General features: G+C 44.7%; 1 non-coding gene across 1 annotated transcript; it reads left to right on the forward strand.

The window, feature by feature from the left end:
- Window positions 1–9,081: 9,081 nt before the first annotated feature.
- On the forward strand, window positions 9,082–9,187 carry LOC113630257 (U6 spliceosomal RNA). Its single transcript, XR_003436877.1, has one exon. It is a non-coding gene; the product is annotated as a U6 spliceosomal RNA (small nuclear RNA).
- The last annotated feature ends 294 nt before the right edge of the window (window positions 9,188–9,481 follow it).

Raw genomic sequence — 9,481 nt, forward strand, 5'->3', positions numbered from 1 at the left:
TCTGTGGAGTTAAAAATCAATAGATTTTTGCCAGTCTTATGCTAATGAACTACTCCAGTTTCTTTATCAGTCTCTTGGGGGTTTGAGAAAATTACGCCACCAACGATCCTTAGAAGCTAGGTCAGCACTTTCCTAGTGGGTCTTTTCTAAAGTCCCTTTGCAACCCTATGCGGTGACTGGATGCAGCTCGGAAGCTCAGGCACGCAGTATTGATTTTAAAGACATATTTGCTCTCATCTGTTCAGAAAGAACCAAATCCGAATTGCAGGATGCTCATAATTGGATTCAGCATGTTTTGTATTAACTAATTAAGATCTTTCCCTTTTCATGCTTGCTTATTTGTGTCCACTCAGCTATTTTAATCCTCCTTATTCCATGAAGCTAGAATGTAAGATTCATTATTTTCTTTTTAAATATTTGACGATGCACTTTCAGCCAGATCGGGGTGACTGAGGATACACTGAAAGAAATACTGATCTAATTGTTCTCTACCATTTTTAATATTCCTTCTGTAAACTTTCCTGTAATTTTCCCCCTGCTCCCTTGCTGCCAACACACACACACACACACACACACACACACACACACACACACAGAGCTCCTACTGACCTCAGAGCACACATTTGTGTTACTAGAGGCTCTGATCAGATCTTTAACAGATAATCTTGTACTTCATTAATGTTATACCCTGGTTTGCAAAAGACATAGCAGTTGGTGCAACTTACTTGCTACAGCAGTTTTAAATTAGACCCAGTTACTGAATGGCTTTCTTTGACTTAGCATTCCAGAGGCATTTGATCTGAGTGAAGCAAATTTTCTGGAACTGAGAAATCTTGAGTCTGATTCTGCACTGCTTTTGTGTAGGCTGAGTTACCCAAGCCCAGGGCTTCTTTTGAAATCAATGGGAGCCCTGAGCTTGGGCCAGCTTTGCAGAGACGGGCAGGGAGGGGAGAAGCACGCCTTTGTGGTGGCCGTGGAGGGGAGAGGGATGCCTGCAGGGGAGCTGGACAAGCCTGGGACGCAGCGTGGAGATGAGCGCCTGGAAGACACGGTGCTCCGGGGACTGCACAATGGCCGGGAGACGGACCACAAAGGGACCCAGCAGCCTCCTGTGGAGGCAGATGGGGTAGACTGAAACAAGAAGAGCAGCGCAGGGCAGCTAGCAGTTACTGTCGATTGAATTTTACTGAGCATTTAGGAAATCGTCTTAAAATACTAAAATTGTAAAGTCATTACGCCATGTGGATCATATTCCTAGGTACTTTCTTGCGATAGTAAATGTAATTGTACATGTACGATACCATGTAGTCATTTAATCTCACGAAACACTCAATAGAATAAACATTTAGGTGCCCCAAATCAGCCAGTGGCTGAGATGTGGCTTCTTCCTGGTTTGTGGGCTGTTTTCCCTCTAGCACCAGGAAACTGCTTCTTCACTGCTGGACTTCGAGTATGCAGAAAGTAAGATGGTGCGTTTGTTTTAAAAGCTCAAAATAATAAACCTTTTAAAAATTAAACTACTGCAATGTCTATACATCTGCAGAGAACTGAGGACGTGGATCTGTGGCCAGCTTCCGTGGAACCTGAAGACCAGAAACAAGTTAGGCTTAAGGTTCAGGTCAGGGTTAGTGTCAGGGCCCTGGTGGACAGTCACCCAACTGGGCACTTGACCCACAAGAAGGAAGATGACTTTAAGGTGGTGATGTCCTCACAGCTGACAGGGAGGGTCGTAAGAGCCTTCATTGTCACCCAGGCATCAACCCACCAGCTTCCCTCCTCAGCTTCTCTCAGGTATGTACTCGGAACATCTTACAGCCACAATGAACCCTCGACAATTCATCTTTCTGTTGTAGGAAGCTGTGATGTCCCAGGTAGTCTGAGAAGGTGCCCAGAAGCGGAGAGCACCTCGTGCCCTGGGGCCTCGGGAATGCCTCCTCAACATCTGCCTGTGTGTTGTCCTTCCTGGGCTTTTGCACAATAGAAACATTAGGCATTTCTATCACAATTCCAAAACTCCATGACCTGGAAATTTAAACAAGTTGTGTGCTGTTTGCTTTGTGCAAATAAATATCCCGTAGGTGAGAGACCGCTCCAATCTGCTGACTGTACTCACCAGTGGGCTTGGCCAGGAGCCGTCTTTGGATGTTTCCTCCTGGCACAAGGTCAGAAATGGATCAGCCCTCGCTCTCGGCTGTCAGCCTGGGCTCCCCACAGGATGGTGCCGCTGGAGTCTTGCAGGAAAGTTCTGTGCTGGCCCAACCCTGTGGAGACTGCTCTCCTCGCAGACCATCTGCACAGTTCATGCACTCAACACGAGCCTGGCTTGTCTGGGACAGGTTGGGTGTCACCCAGTCATGGGTTGGGTGTCACCCAGTCATGGGTTCATTTGCTCTGTTTCCCTCTGAGTCTGAGCAAAATGGCTCTTGGTTCTCTAAAACATCCCTGAAGCCTTAAATTGCTTGAACTCCTAGTGGCTGGAGAAGTTATGTCAGCCTGGATGATGGTGACCAAAATGATCCTGGAGAAGAAATGGAATCAGCATGTCAAGGATCACTTTGTTAGTCTGTAGGGAATAGCAACCATGCGGGTCCCCAAGCCCCAGGGCTGTGCTGACCTTTGTGCAGATGCACGTGTGTGTGTGTGTGTGTGTGTGTGTGTCTGTATGTGTGTGTGTGCACGCTGTAATAATCAGTGTGAAACCCTGAAACAGTCCTCAACGGCTCCCTCCTGAGAGTGGAGCTGAGAGTCAGGCTGCCCTGCTTTCCTTCTCCCAGGACGCCCACAGTTACAGGCGAAGCACAGAGATTTAAGAATGCAGAGTCGAGGAATCCGCCATCTGGGCCCCAGTGAAAGAGCTAACACTGGACAAATGACTGAGAGTCTTGGTTCTTCCTCTTTGTAAGTCCCTACATGGGGATAATAATAGTAAATTATGACTGGAATTGCTGTAAAGTATAAGTAACATAACGCATGTGAAGTGGAGTGTTTTGAATGGAATCCAGCAGAGTAGATACTCAGGGAATCTTGTCTGTAATTATTATTGTTAGAAACAACCCTGCTTAACTCTGTTTCACTGTTTTTTTGTTTTTTTGGTTTTTTTTGTTTTTTTAGGAGGGGGCGGGAAAGCGGTGTTAGATTGGCCACATAACTTTTTTAAATGATCTGTTTATTTCTCTATTACCTGGACTTTCCCTATTTTGCTCTATGGTCTTCAGATGTAGCATAAACTGTATATAAAATGCTCTCAATACTCAGCCTTAACAAAGAAGGAAATCCTTTCATTCGCAACAACGTAGATGAACCTTGAGGACATTATGCTGACTGAAATAAACCAGACTGGGAAAGACAAATACTGCACCGTCTCTCCTATATGTGGAATCTTATAAAAATGAACTCACAGAAGCACAGAGTAGAATGGTGGTTCGCAGGGTCAGAGGGTGGAGGAAATGGGGAGAGGTTGGTCAAAGGGTACAGCCTTCTGGTTACAAGATGAATAGGTGCTGAGGCTCATACAATGTCCAGTCCGGTGACTATAGTTACTAAGACTGTATTGTACACTTGAAATTTGCTAAGAGCTTCAATCTCAAGTGTTCTTACCACACACACACACACGGTAACCATGTGAGGTAATGGGTGTGTTTATTAACATGATTGTTGTAATCATTCACACACATATACATATAGATCTCAAAACATCACATTGCACACCTCAGATATATACAATTTTTATTAAAAAATAAAAATAACAAAGCTCATTCCTTACCAAAACTCAGTGTTTTCACTCAGGTGAGAAAGTCGCAGCCTGCCAGGTAGGCTAGAAGGAATAAGCCAGAGCACGGAGGCCATTATACAGGAGGTTCCTGCCCAAGTGGGCAGCTGTTCGCTCCACCCATTCCTGCAGGTGCCGTGCACACACTCGGCTTCCCCGGAGAGCAGGACTGCCAAGGCTGGGTCTGGAAGGGTTGCCCGTCTCACATCATGTTTCTCTCCCTCTGGAGGTAAACAGCACGAGGCAGAACCAACATCAGAGAGAAATACAGTAAATGCCAATGGTCCCACCAACCACATTGAACATCCTGTGGCACGTGTCCAGGGTAAGGAGTCTGATGCGACCCTGTGTCAGGCAGCGTGTGCAGAGACAGCAAGTCCTGGACATCTCTGCTAAGAGCACACGTGTATCAAACCCCGGAGTCAAGTTGGCAGAGCCCTATGTGGGGTTAAGGTGCCCACATACCTGCCACAGGCCTGTCTTAGGTGCCGTAGTGCAGGGATCCACAGGTCATGCAGTAAGATCCTACACTAGAAGCGGGGTGGTCCAGATAAGGGAAGGGTGTGTGCCAGATGAGGGAGAAGGATGCAGGACTCAACGAGCTGCCTTATATGGGAACAGCTGACAGTTTCAGGTAAGGAAATGTCATGACCACATTTTATTTTAGGAAGATACACTGGTCAGGTTATTCTAAGTTCATATGTGGTGAGAAATATCTCCTCCAAATCTCAGAGCAGGCAGGATGACAGGGAGTGTTGGAACATGCAAAAATTCTTCCGGAGGAGTGTCAGGACACTCTTTCAAAATCACTCTCCAAATTCTGTGTAGTTTTTCCTTCTTTTTTAGTATTTATCCCGCATCCTCCGTCGGCTGGACATCCTGTAATGCCCAGTGGCAGAGCAATTCCTGGGGAATTAACAGACTCCCTGGACATAGCGGTGGTGAGGAAGGAGAATGATAATATTGTCAAGGGTGGGAATTACTTTAACCTTTAACCTTCTTAATCCTCACAAGTGAGATCCAGATTCCATTTCAGGTCTGGAGAAATCTATCCATTCATTTTTTAACTATAACCAAAGGAGTCATTTCACTGTGCTTTAAGCCCAGCACATATTTAATAACGATGTCTTCTAAGAGTGAATGCTGCTCTGGGGAGAATCTTTCAGATTCAATTCAGATGTATTTCTGATGGAGATGACGTTGGCAGGATGATCTCGGTCCAGGTCTCTGATGGAGACGTGTGCTCAGATGCCAGGAAGCGATTACCGTTTACTCATCTGGAAGGCAGGACAATTTTCAAGTAATCTGAGGAAATCTTGCTTTTATGAGAAGATGAACTAATGTCAGTGTACACCGAAATAACGTCAGACAGTAAAACTAAAATATTAATGCAGACACCAAACCAGCCCCTCAAAGGCTCAAGAAATCTCATACACTTTAAGATAAATCAGAGTTCGACTTTTGTATTCGGATGTAGCCAGAGGATGTGTTTCCAAGAGAGCACTTTGCTGCCCTGCCCGACTCACTACGTGCAGTCCAGGAATTGATTTTCTCATATACCTGGTTCTCGCTCATTTATTTCTGACCTCTTTATGTTGCAGGATGTTCTTCATCCCCCTCAGGAGTGTCACCAGCTTCCCCCACCATGTCCTTTTGAGACAGGAGGAAAGGGGGCGGGCACAACCATTAAAAGAATGACATAGCCATTGAGGACACGACATAAATCGGTTAGAACCGATTAGGACCAAGATGGCAGAAGATTCGACTTCCAGTAGACCTTGAGCCTCATTGTACGCTCATTGCAATGCATCAGCTAAATGACACACCCACAGGAGCCATGACAGTTCTGAGGCGACCATAAAAAGCCAAAAAGTGGGCGGTGACCCAGTTCCTGGAAATCTCTGCACCTTCCCCCAAATAGTGGGAATAATCCTCCCACATGACCCTATGAAAGTACCCAGCCCATAAAAACTAAAACCCCATACTTTGGGCCGCTCTCATTTTCTAAGACAGACTGCATTCTGTCTATGGAACGTGTCTCTCTCTAAATAAACCTGCTTTCTCTTTGCTGTGGCTCACTCTTGAATCCTTTCCTGCGTGAAGCCAAGGACCCTCACTTGGCAGCCTGTCCAAGGGACTCACTCAAGACCTGGGACGTGACCCTCCTTTCGGGCCCCATTTTTCCTGCAACAGTTTCACACAGTGGTTTATTTGCTTTTGTTTTTGCTTTAATACAGAAGGTAGGATGTACCCTGGTGTGTCTCAGTGGCTGTTGGGACCAGCCTCATCTGGGAGGAGAGGTGCTGAGGAAGCCATTCGGGAGACAACATCACGAGGCTCAGTGTTGAACAGGTGTGTCTGCTGGCGTAGAGCCAAGATATTTATGCAAATTATTAAAAGGTATGAGATGCTTATCATTTATAAGCTACCAAATGAATCCTTTAAATAAGCTCTTCAGCACACTGGAAAAAAGAAACGGCTCAAATGACAGCCAAGATTGAATAAACTCAACAAATTTTCTCCAAGTCAATCAACCAGAAGGAGAAAAATGCATTTCCTCTGATAGAATGGTAGGAGCCGGCTTATGACGGGCTGCTTCCTGCTTCAGAACTGTTTGCATCACGTTTGCAGAGAGGGCTTGGGGTCCTAAGAGATCGTCATTTCATACATTTCCTCAAAAATTATTGTCTAATAACACCAGATACAATTAATCCATGTTCATGAATTTAAAGGGGTCCACAAGGAAACCTATTAACTTCTGCGATTCTAAGCTGAAATGTACTTAAGATTTATGGATAGATGTAAACCATAAAACCCCACTATTTTACCCTAATGAGGCAAGAACATCTGCATTGTTGTGAAACCTAAATTATAGAACATGTGGTGAAGTTTGTTTGTTTGTTTTTTCATGAAAGAAAGTGTTTCCTGGGCAATTTGCTTTAATAAATACGTAAGAATGATTAAGAATGTATAAATGAAGGTGGATGAATATTTTTAAATTAAGGTACTCTAAATTATTTTACTAAATATTATACTACATAAGCTCCCTTTGATCTTACCTGTTTTTTTATTCCTTGAGTACATTCCCTAGCTGTTACTATTGTTAGATAATACTTAAAACTCACCCCCAGATGAAACCATCCCAAATTGCCCTCTGGGGGGCTCTTGGTGAGAGGAGAGGGACTCCCCTGGTGGGTGGATCCGGTGCTAGACCGTACCGTGTTATTGGGGAGCCCCACAATGGCCAGCTTCCCAGTTCCTCTGGCTCCCTCTTGGGCCCCCAATCCCCCAATCCAGTGTGGCTTCTGGTGGCAGGGAGACTTCCTGTTTGATTGGGGCTTCGGATCCATGGCTGTGAGCAGCGGTTGCCATGGCAAATCACCATTTTCTGTTGACCGAGAAATCACCATTTTCTGTTGACCGAGGTATCAGGTCACTTTCTACCTCAGGTTTCCATTTAACTTCATAAGAGAAATGGATGGCTATTCCAGTCAGGGCAAACTCCTTCCATTTCATTCTGAGTTCCCTTTTTCCTTCTCCAAATGTAGGATCAAAGTTCCAAGGCCTTCGAGCCTCAAGGCATCACAGCCTTCTGGTCCTCGGAGGACCAAACTGGCTCATCCCCCACTCTTTCCCCAGGTGTGTGGGTTAGGGCAGAGGCGACCTGACCCCACCTCTAGTTATGATGGATTTAGGCTGATAAGCTCTCACAGCTCAAGCAGTTCAGAAGGCTTTACGCCTCACAACTGTTCTCCCTGTCACGAATCTCTAAAGCTTACTTTGGAATTCAAAAGCCACGAACTGGTGCCTTTATTCTTCTGCATTATCCTTCCCCTGAAGCTGTAAGCTTGAAATGCCTCAACCTCCATAGCTGTTTCCAATGCGGAAAAGGGCCAGGAGGGAAAATAAATTAGAGGTTGTGAGACACCTTTGTTAATACACTTATCTCACACTTAATTTGAGGACTTTTATTCCTGAAAACTCTGCCCTGAAGTGAAGAGCCAACAGGTGAAAAAAAAAAAAAAAAAAGGTTTCCATTGATTTCAGTGAGATAAATGATGATGTGGTCCAGCTCTACCCGAGACAGTCAAACACTTTTCCAAAAGGAAAAATAAATCAGTTGAACAGAGGAAGCTTATATAAACAACAACAACTCCAAAGTAAGTGCATACAAAGCTTGCACATAAAATGTAATGTCATAAAAAATAATTATATATATTCTTTCTGCCCCATAATCTTCACTGTTTTTAAATTATTTGGGGGCTCATGGTTATCTTGCATTCAAACTGCGATGACATCAAAGTTATAATGCAAGAAAAACCACATTTAGGGCAAAATAAAGCCTCAACCTTAGGGTCCTCGGACACCTGTGGAAATAGGTAGGTGAGCCATGAACCCAAAGGTCTTCTGGGGGTGTCATCTTCATCCTCCCGCCCAACTGCAGAGCAGAAATCCCAGACAGGAGATGGGAGATACCCCAATTATGTCACTAAGTTGGATAGGATGTGGAGACAAGGGAACCCTCTTACACTTTGGTGGGAAGGTAAATTGGTGCAGTCACTATGGAAACAGTATTGAGGGTCCTTACAAAACTAAAAGTAGAGCTATCATATGATCCAGCAATTCCAATCCTGGGTGTATATCTGGAAAAAACAAAAACACTAATCCAGAAAGATACATGCACCCCAATGTTCATAGCAGCTCTATTTACAATAGCCAAGACATGGACACAAACCAAGTGCCCATCAACAGATGATTGGCTTAAGAAGATGTGGTACATATATACAATGGAATAGTACTCAGCTATAAAAAAATAATGAAATACTGCCATTTGTAGCAATGTGGGTGGACCTATGCTTAGTGAAGTAAGTTAGAGAAAGACAAATACCATATGACATCACTTACACATGGAATCTAAAAAATAATACAAACGAATCTATATACAAACCAGAAACAGACTCACAGACATAGAAAACAAACTAGTGGTCACCAAAGGGGGACATGGGGGAGCAAATGAGGGGCATGGGTTTAACAGATTAAAAAATAAATAACAACCCAGATGCAGCTGCCAGGTGTGACGTGGGTAGGGTTTCCTCACCAGAACCCTAATCCGTGTCCTCCGAGTAGGCTCTGGATTGCCAGACCCTCTCCTAAAGCACCTTCCCAGTGCCGGGAGCTCAGCCACAGCAGCGCGGCCATCCGGCTTCTCATTCAGGTTCAGAGGGTCGCGTCACTCTCCAACACAAAGCTACAGAGCGGCAGAGGCAGCAAGCCATGCTGTGAGCTGGCCTCACCTTAGGAGCTCTTCTTATGTGTTCGCTTCGGCAGCACGTATACTAAAGTTGGAATGATACAGAGAAGATTACCGTGGCCCTGTGCAAGGATGACGTGCGCATTCGTGAAGTGTTGTCTTTTCATTTGTAGACACGTGGGTGGACCTAGAGAGTGTCATACATAATGAAGTAAGTCCAAAGGAGGAAAGCAAATATCGTCTAAGAACGCTTAGAGGTGGAATCTAGAAAAATGGTATAGATTATCTTATTTGCAAGACAGACTTAGAGACACAGTTGTAGAGAACAAATGTATGGACACCAAGGGGGAAAGGGGTGGGGACGGAGGAATTGGGAGACTGGGATTGACACATACATTATTGATACTCTGCATAAAATAGACAACTGACAGGAACATACTGTATAGTACAGGGAACTCTAC

Source organism: Aethalodelphis obliquidens, unplaced genomic scaffold (assembly GCF_003676395.1).
Source record: "Aethalodelphis obliquidens isolate GAN/ISIS:26980383/991018 unplaced genomic scaffold, ASM367639v1 scaffold29, whole genome shotgun sequence".
Lineage (NCBI taxonomy): Eukaryota > Metazoa > Chordata > Mammalia > Artiodactyla > Delphinidae > Aethalodelphis > Aethalodelphis obliquidens.